Here is a 9,138-nt window from a genome sequence, read left to right as displayed (position 1 = left end):
GTGCTTTAATTTGAGGGAATTTAAACTCTGTATAATTTGGATTCATGCACTTAATCTCCTCTCGAGTTGGAGTCCCCGGAACCTTGATGATCTCCACCAATTGGTCAATGCCACTTTCTCCAGGAAACAGGGGCAGTCCAAGGAGAAATTCTGCTAAGACGCAATCCAATGACAATATATATATATATATATATATATATATATATATATATATATATATATATATATATATATATCTATTGTCATAGTATACTCTGTAGCTCCAAAAATAAGTTCTGGAGCTTTGTAATAACGCGAACATATATATGATATATTGGGCTCCCCTTTCACCAACTTCTTGACACTGCCAAAGTCACAAAGCTTAAGCTGGTGAGTATGGGGTCAACCAATAAATTTTGAGGTTTTATATCACGATGACAAACACCAACAACACCATGGATGTAAGCCAGAAATTGACATATTTGATAGGTGTAGAGTTTGACATATATCAATGGCATACGTTGGTTCATCCTACTATAGTATTTTGTAACTCGATACATTGTTTCAGGTACATACTCCAATACAAGGTTGAGGTATAATTCATCTTTGTCAGTAGTTGAAAAGAAACAATGTTTGAGTTGAACAATATTAGGATGGTCAAGCATGCACATAATTTGTAGTTCTCTATTCTTATATCTCTTATCCTGCAACACCATTTTTATGGCAACAACCTCTCCAGTTTCTAAGCATGTGGCCTGGAAGATAATACCAAATGACCCAGTGCCCACAATACGTTCTGCCCTGTATCTGATGGTCTGTTTTGGCTGCCCATTTTGACCACCTATTGTTGTTGAAATTATGTGGCCAGTCTTTGTGCCATTGCCATTGACAACTGTAGCCTCGATTTCCTTGTCATATGGATTCTTGCCTTCATCATCCCTTATTTTCATATCATGCATTTCCTTTGGAAGTTGGTCAATACCAGAATTTCTAGTTTTTGGAACTGCTGCCATGTCTGAAGTACCATGTCCAACCACAAAGGGCTCTACAGAAACAACAACCATACACTGCTCTGAGGTCTCACTTGTACCTGCCACATTCTTAGATAACCCAACTAGGAAAAACAGACCTCTTAGCATAGTTGCAAGGTTTTAACTTCGATAGAAAATAAAGTTCTCAGATTTTAAACTTGATGAGACTCCTAGCAGTTATGTCTTTCCCATTAACACACTGGGAGACCTTTGTTCATTTATCTAGATTCTACAGTGAAGGGAATGAAGAATTTAGGGAAAAATCCCTTGCATTAATTAGAAAGGATATGCTCACTCTACTTTAGGAACAAATTCATTATGAAAAAACAGTCACAAAATAGCTTTAGGAGCAACAATCCAAAAATGAACAGGAAAAAATTCTTACTAATGCAAAGAAAACAATAACCTAAAGTGCACTTGGAAGGCTTTTGTATATGGAAAATTGTTGCTTCATTCAAAAGACATCTTATGGTCTTGGAATAATTGAGGTATACAAAAACCCATTTTTGGGTTTTGGAAGTTTAGAGACAAGTACAAAGCACAGTTTCAAGTGAAGATGAAGATAACCTTAGTATACAATTGATGCTTGTAGACTTGACACCAAATAAGGAATTTGATGAGTTAAATTCAAACTCATGCATTGCATTGTACCCTCTTACTAGGAATCATTTGTGACTCTTGTGATCCCAAGGCAGTAGAATTGAAAAACAATAGCATTTCTGACATTATGCAATTGACTAGATGACATTATGACATGTTCTAACATCCCTCTTAATGTTGACTAGGGGAAGGAAGATTTATACATAGGAAGATGACATTACATTGACATATAACACCTCAATAATGCATACTCACTCCAATTTTATTATAAGCCTTGATCATCCTTTCAAAATAGTAAAAATGGGTTTTAAATAACCTATAATAGATGGAAATTCACCTAGAGTCATCGATTTTCAAAAGATATTTATTGAGCTCATATTAGGGCCAAATACAATGACCACTCATTAAGTCCATTTCAAGAGGATATAAGTAGATAATGTTGAACTAAGAGATATCTCTGAGTGGACTGATTCAAAGCAGGTTTGGATGACACTTTCACTTCTTTACATGAACCTTTTTCTCCATTACTTGATGTAAAAGCAGAAGTCAAGGAAGCTAGTGCAACATATTTTTGAGTTAAGCCACCTTTTGGAAGACCATTCAAACTCTCAGGTATCTGCTTTGTATTTTCACTGGATGCAACATTAATGTTATATACTCGACCTTTTAATTTCTGCACCGAAATAGAGGATGTATTACCCTTAATAAACTTCATTAGACAAAGCATGAGAAGATCAGAGACATAGTTACAATAATAACCTCAATAGCTAGAATAGGATTTCTAGTACCATGATATCCTCTATGAACAGGTCATCTTCGGTGAAGTTGAAGACTTTTGTAGGTTGCAAATAAAATAAAATAGATCACAAGAACATAACATAATCAAAGAGAAGGGAAAATTGTGGACAAGAAAAAGATGAAACAAGTGAGTTTTCTTCTTTTCCCAATCTGGAGTATTGGAGAGTCTAAATTTTGCAGGATTCCGGTCACCTTCAATGTTCCTGTAATGTTCAAACAACCCACAATGAAAGGAATGGTGAAGTTGGAATCTGCACCACTGGTATGTTTCAATTGTGGAAATCTCTTCAAAACACTGCATTTGAGAGAATACAACTACTGACTCCAGTCAGTGGTGGTGAAAGTGAATTAATTATCTTGAAGTACATTTGTGTATGTAATCAAACTCAAATGTGATTCAAAGAAAAGAAAATAAAGTGAAACCTGTTCTTGACTTAAACTAATCCCAGGTTGAAATAGAAATAAAGTATAACATTATCACCAAAGCTCAAAACAAAAACATGATTTTAAGCTTCAATATATAATATGTGCTAAAATTTGCTCCAGTTATTATTAATCATGAGTGAACAAATACAAATCAGCTCATATAGTACTTCAGAACAACCTAATTGCTAGTCAGTTGTAAGTAGAAAATCTAACAGAAAAAATGCATTTGGGAAGTAACTGATAAGGGAAACAAGGAGGAAACTCTGAGTTTTGGTCTGAAGGAAAACTTACTCATAGAAACTCTGTGAATCTTACAGTTGATTTTTCCTGCTCGATTGTTGCAGAATTACCATACCATATGAGAAGTGATATCCCAATTTGCAAGAAGAAGCAACAACTAGAATCCAAAGATGTTGCAACCTGTGCAAGCCAATAGAATATGTTACTTCACCACTCCTATCAACATGTTGCATTGCATAAGGAATCTCTAGTGAACTAACGTCTAATACGTTGGCTGAATATAATACCATACTAAATAATGGCGAACTTCTTGTGCATGAATCTTCCAGGTAACTAGGTGAAATAAATTTGACAGTTTTTATTGCAACAAAGAAACTCCACTTTTACCATTTCAAGTTTTCGTTGTGTACATAGTTAACTGAAGAAATCAATGCTTCAAAGATACTCAACAAATGTATTTCATAGAGGTTGTAAGTGGGCCTATGAGAGCACCATGGTGGTGGTGATGTGGAAAGGTTGTTACCCTTGATTCCCTAAGGTTTAGCTCCTCCTCTTCCTATTGAAAGATCAAGTTGCTGAATAAAGTTTCAAAGTATGTGGGTCCCTTTTCTTGCACCAATTGCCTCATTTATCTGCAAGGTTCATGAAGGCTTCATCCAGCTTTATCTAGTCACAAAAGATTGGGATCTAGTCAACATTTTTCTTTTCCTTTTCTCTTTTTATGAGAATGAAACATGAGAGTGAAAAACAACTAGCCTATGATACCAACTTGCAGTGGTCCTGTAATAAAAAAGAACCACTCTTGCAAAAAAATGGAAAATGAAATAAAATAACTGAAAATTAGCAAGAAAAAGTGGGAGCCCCTGCACACCTGGGGTGGATTGCACATACAAAGCCAAAGTAATGGAGGAAGACATCTCCAATAAGCACCAGAAACCTTTTCACAAATATAACACTATTACAAAATCATGAGTTTACACAAAATATCTCATGTACATAAATTCTAATACCTAATATGGATGTTGTGGTTAGGTACACAACGTACTCTTTGCAAGGCATCACTAAATCAAAGACTTTACAAGGTTTATATCTTTCACTCCATAAAACTAAATGCATGGATTTTGAATTTGACCAGCCATGTCATCCAATTTTAAGAAATTGTTGTGTGCCAAAAAGCTATCATCACATCATAAGCCTTGGAAGTCTTGCTAAACCTAAGTTTAGTGTTGTTTTCTAATGTCACCAAATCTTATTTATACTGTAATTGAGATAAGATATATGTTGTGCATGCACTGTCTTTACTATTTCATCTTTTTACTTTTGGGTTAGTATTTATAATTTTGCAAACTCTACCCCACCAATTTTTAATTGTTCTCTCCATTGTCTTTTATCTTGCCGATATTCATTTTACCCCATAAAAGTGAAGGAAAACCAATTACAACACAAAATGAATATCAAAGAGTTGTTGCTACAAATACACTTGCAATTGATTGTACACCTCATCAGTTTCCTTTTTGTCAATCTAAAATTCTAGAGTACGAAAGTTAAGGTGAAAGGAAGAAAACAACACAAAGTGCTAAGTTAAAACTAGAATGAAGAAATTATTCTTTATGCATGTGTTCAATACAAACATTTAGAATGGACAAGTTTGGAAACAGAGCAATAAACTGGGATGGCTCTTTTCCTTGAACAAGACGTCCCTACAACACCAATCATTTAATGTTATAATTTAGTTCCATGCTTAAATTTTTCATTCAATATTGATAATTAATTCACAGTACATTATAATCAGTTTGTAACTGGCTTATCAAAAAAGTGTCGTTAAAATTAACATCCATACAACATTACACTGACGATTCACCAATACTCACCTGTACGAGCCTACTTTTCAAAGAAACAGCTATTGAGTTCATTAGTTGAGTTGTTGTTGTTTTATTCTCCTAAATGGAAGGGGTAAAGAGAATTGTCAACAGTTCATAATTATATTATGAATATTTGGCATTAAAAATAGTGTAAATATAAGTGCATTGTGTAAATATAAGTACATGAGATGGGAGGTTGCATTTATGGGGTTGGCCTACACAGTCTTATTCAGTCTACACAATGTTTAGGGCTACAACTAATAATAATTTCAAGGGATTTGGATTTTTTAAGATTAATGCCATGCTCATCTCCTTTATTCTATGAATATATTTGGAAGTTCTAGTCAAAGAGAAAACTTCATAAGCTATTGCCAAGCTAATGACACTAGATACTGCTACTTTATTGACATTTTTCTTTCAATTTGCTAAAAATGTAATGGAATAACAATTCTTTCACAATGCTCCAAATGTAATGGAATAACAATTCTTTCACAATGCTCCAAATGTAATGGAATAACAATAATAGGGTTTCAAATAAGAGTGAATTATGTGGTGGGCATGGACCAATTTGCCTTGTAAAAGGGGCTTACTCAGTGTCTTCAATTATTGAAACCGATGAGGTGGTGCACCAAAGCAAATTCCTTTGCATTCTTTGCCTCTACATTTACAATAATGTAGATGCTCAAAGATTGTTTTAACAATTGTGACACTTGCCTCCTTAATCAGGATTTTCATCTTGACAAAGAGACAAAAAATTGAATTTCAATGTTTACAGAGTGGGATAAACTTGGTGAAGAATGATGAAAACTTGTTCCAGGGGTTATTCTACATAGCTATTAAGGATACTAATGTCTCGAATGAGGCCGATTTAAAAGATGAATTTTGTGTAAAACTTCTACAAAATTGTAAAATATCTTGTGAAAACTTTCTGACGAAGATGTATGGAGGAATGGTTGATCTCACTGCATGCTTCCTTTCACTCGATGGGAATGCCTATCTAATATTTCTTTGACCATAGAAGAAGAATTGGGAGATAGTTATGAAAGTGTTCATGCCTTTTTGAGGGATGTGAAGCTTATTAGTGCCTATATAGCAGCAACTGTGCTTATGAATTTTGACTCTCTAGAAGTAGGAGATGCTCCAATAGAACTCAGGGATCTCCTCATTGATTTGTAGGACACTAAACTATGATAAAATTTTCTCATCTCAGATATTCTACAAGCGATTTGGAAAGAGGAGGTAAAAATGGCGATTTTTGGCATTCTTAATTTCAGGACATTTTAGTGGCATTAGCTGATAGACAATGTGATTATGTTGACAGGTGGCTTTGTTGCAACATTGCAGAATTTTCTAATGGATGATTGTAGACTTAGCACCAAATAAAAATGACTTAGATGAGTTAAATTCCAACTCATGCATTGGATTGTACCCTCTTACTGGGAACCATTTGTGAATCTTGTGATCCCAAGACAACAAGTCCGAAAATAATTGCATTTTTTGAGATTTGGCGACTTGTTGGTTTTTTTCCATGGCAAAGTACTTAATAGGCTGAACTACGGACTTTTGACAGGATAAAGCTAGAATATTTGTAACTTTCGTTCCTAAACGTTGCCTTGAGTAATCTAACAATATCCAACAAGAAGGTTTGATTTGAGGACTGTCTTATTAATTAAGTTTTGTTGGTTTCAATTTATGATATTTCAATTTCTTCACCTTTACATTTATAATAATGTAGATGCTCAAAGATTTATTTAACAATTATGACACTTACCTCCTTAATTAGGATTTTCTTCTTGACAAAGAGAGAGAAAACAAACTTCAGTGTTTACAGAATGGGGTAAATTTGCCGAAGAATGATGAAAACTTGTTCCAGGGGTTATTCTACATAGCTATTAAGGATATTGATGTCTCTGATGTGGACAATTTAAAAGATGAATTATGTGTAAAATTTCTACAAAATGGTAAAATATCATGTGAAAACTTTTTGACAAAGATGTATAAAGGGATGGCTGAACTTTGCAATGTCTCATTTCACTTGATGGGATTGCCTACCTGATATTTCTTCGACTATAAAAGAAGATTTGGGACATAGTTATGAGAGTGGTCATGCCTTTTTGCTCTCCAAATGATTTTAGCTAGAATTTTTCTACACTTTTCAAGTATGACAACTTTTTTACTTTGCTAATCTTTCATCATTTAGTCATTGCTTTCATTGGGGCTGCCCTGATTTCAATGGATCATAATTTCTACAAGATTGGTAATTTTGATTCTAAATATTGTGGAAGCAAGACAACTAGAAAATAAATTTTATTCATGCATCAATCTTCTACAATATTCGTATTTTTTTAGTTTGGGTTGTTTGACATACATATACAACAAAACTTTTGAGGATAGATTTCTTTTGCTTATGCATTGTTGTCTTTCATTATAAGTATAGTCTACAGAACTTAAAAAGCTTCGTTCCCTCAATTTCTTTCTAAAAAACAAATATCCTAAATTCAATTCATTACTACTTTCCACATTCCCTCTATTGGTATTCTTTTACACCTATGTGTGCAATTGCTAGTATATAGATACATAAAATAAGGTTTGGGACATAGTTATGAGAGTGGTCATGCCTTTTTCTCTCCAAATGATTTTAGCCAGACTTTTTCGACACTTTTCAAGTATGACAACTTTTTTACTCGGCTAATCTTTCATCATTTAGTCATCGCTCTCATTGGGGCTCCAGTGATTTCAATTTCATAATTTCTACAAGATTGGTAATTTTGATTCTAAATATTGTGAAAGCAAGACAACTAGAAAATAAATTTTATTCATATATCAATCTTTTACAATATTCATATTTTTGTAGTTTAGGTTGTTTGAGATACATATACAATAAAATTTTTAAGGATATATTTCTTTTGCTTATGCATTATTGTCTTCCATTATAAATATAGTCTACACAACTTAAAAAGCTCAGTTCCTTCAATTTCTTTCTAAAAACAAATATCCTAAATTCAATTCATTACTGCTTTCCACATTCCCTCTATGTTCTTTCACACCTCTATTTACAAGTGCTAGTATATAGATACATGTTCCATTTGATCTTGGAATCACTGGTCATGGATGTAAAAATTAAAACCAACCAAGAAATTATTCATATTTTTCACCGGGCTGACACACAGTACCTGACAGCATTGAGAAATTGCCATCAAAGGTACAGGGGTTTTATAAAACCAAGACACCGCTTAATCTTCGCTAGCTGCATTCAACCATGGCCAGAATGTTCGCGAGATTCTCGTTGGAAATTGAATGGGATTTAGAAGCTTACGAGGCAAAATTTACGGGTTTCACTAAAGAATTTGCAATTATATTCGTTGTGAAGCTTCTTTCTTGATCCCCTAAGAATTTGTCATTATGTCTACGGCTGATTTAACGTTCAGTGTGGAACAGTGGCAGAAAATATATTGCTGCTCGCTATTTACCGATTCTCTAAGAATCTGCCACCATGTTCACTGTTGACTTAGTGCTCACTCTGGAACAGTGCCGGAAAATATATTGCCGCTTTATTGCCAGTCTTTGTAGCTTAGGGAAAAAATTGCAAAATATTGAATGACTGTGATAATATATTGCCGCTTTATTGCCCGTCTGTGTAGATTTAAGTAAAAAATTGCAAAATATTGAATGACTGTGATATTCCACCATCGACTCATTAGTTACTCTTCCATGCTTAACAAATTTCATTTACAAATTGCTGAGCCATTAAGTTCAATAGTAATAAATTAGAATGAATGGAGTTTCTTGGGTTGTTTCGACTCTTTCTGAAACAGTGAAACAAGAAACGTTAGCAGAGGTTATTTCTGAAATCACTGAACCATTAACTTCAATAGTACTAATGCAGAATGGATTTTATCTGGTTGTTTCTACTCTTACGATAATGATGTGACTAATAAGATGCCCCAATGGTGATTATTATTTAATATTCGTCCCGTGCATTAGTTTTACCTAAAGCTATTCGAAATTCCGATTATTTGAGTGGACTCTGTTCAGAAAGACAGAGAGTGAATGAGACTGATTTGATGTTTTGTCGTGGGGCACGTGCATGGTTAACTTATTCTTTGACACTTCCCACACAAAATAGGACGCGGTTGACTGTAAATTTGTCGTAATTTTTTACAGGCTTTCCATAAAGTGAATCTCGTACAATCTGCGAACTT

General features: G+C 34.0%; 1 pseudogene; it reads right to left on the bottom strand.

The window, feature by feature from the left end:
• Positions 1-234: 234 nt before the first annotated feature.
• LOC149265955 (shaggy-related protein kinase epsilon pseudogene) lies at positions 235-1,038 on the bottom strand (annotated as a pseudogene).
• Positions 1,039-9,138: the final 8,100 nt, after the last annotated feature.

The sequence above is a fragment of the Pinus tabuliformis genome, chromosome 6 (assembly GCF_031772625.1).
Source record: "Pinus tabuliformis cultivar Carrire ecotype Pingquan chromosome 6, CPIR1, whole genome shotgun sequence".
NCBI classification, from domain to species: Eukaryota; Viridiplantae; Streptophyta; class Pinopsida; order Pinales; family Pinaceae; genus Pinus; species Pinus tabuliformis.
This window is presented reverse-complemented; position numbering and strand designations above follow the sequence as displayed.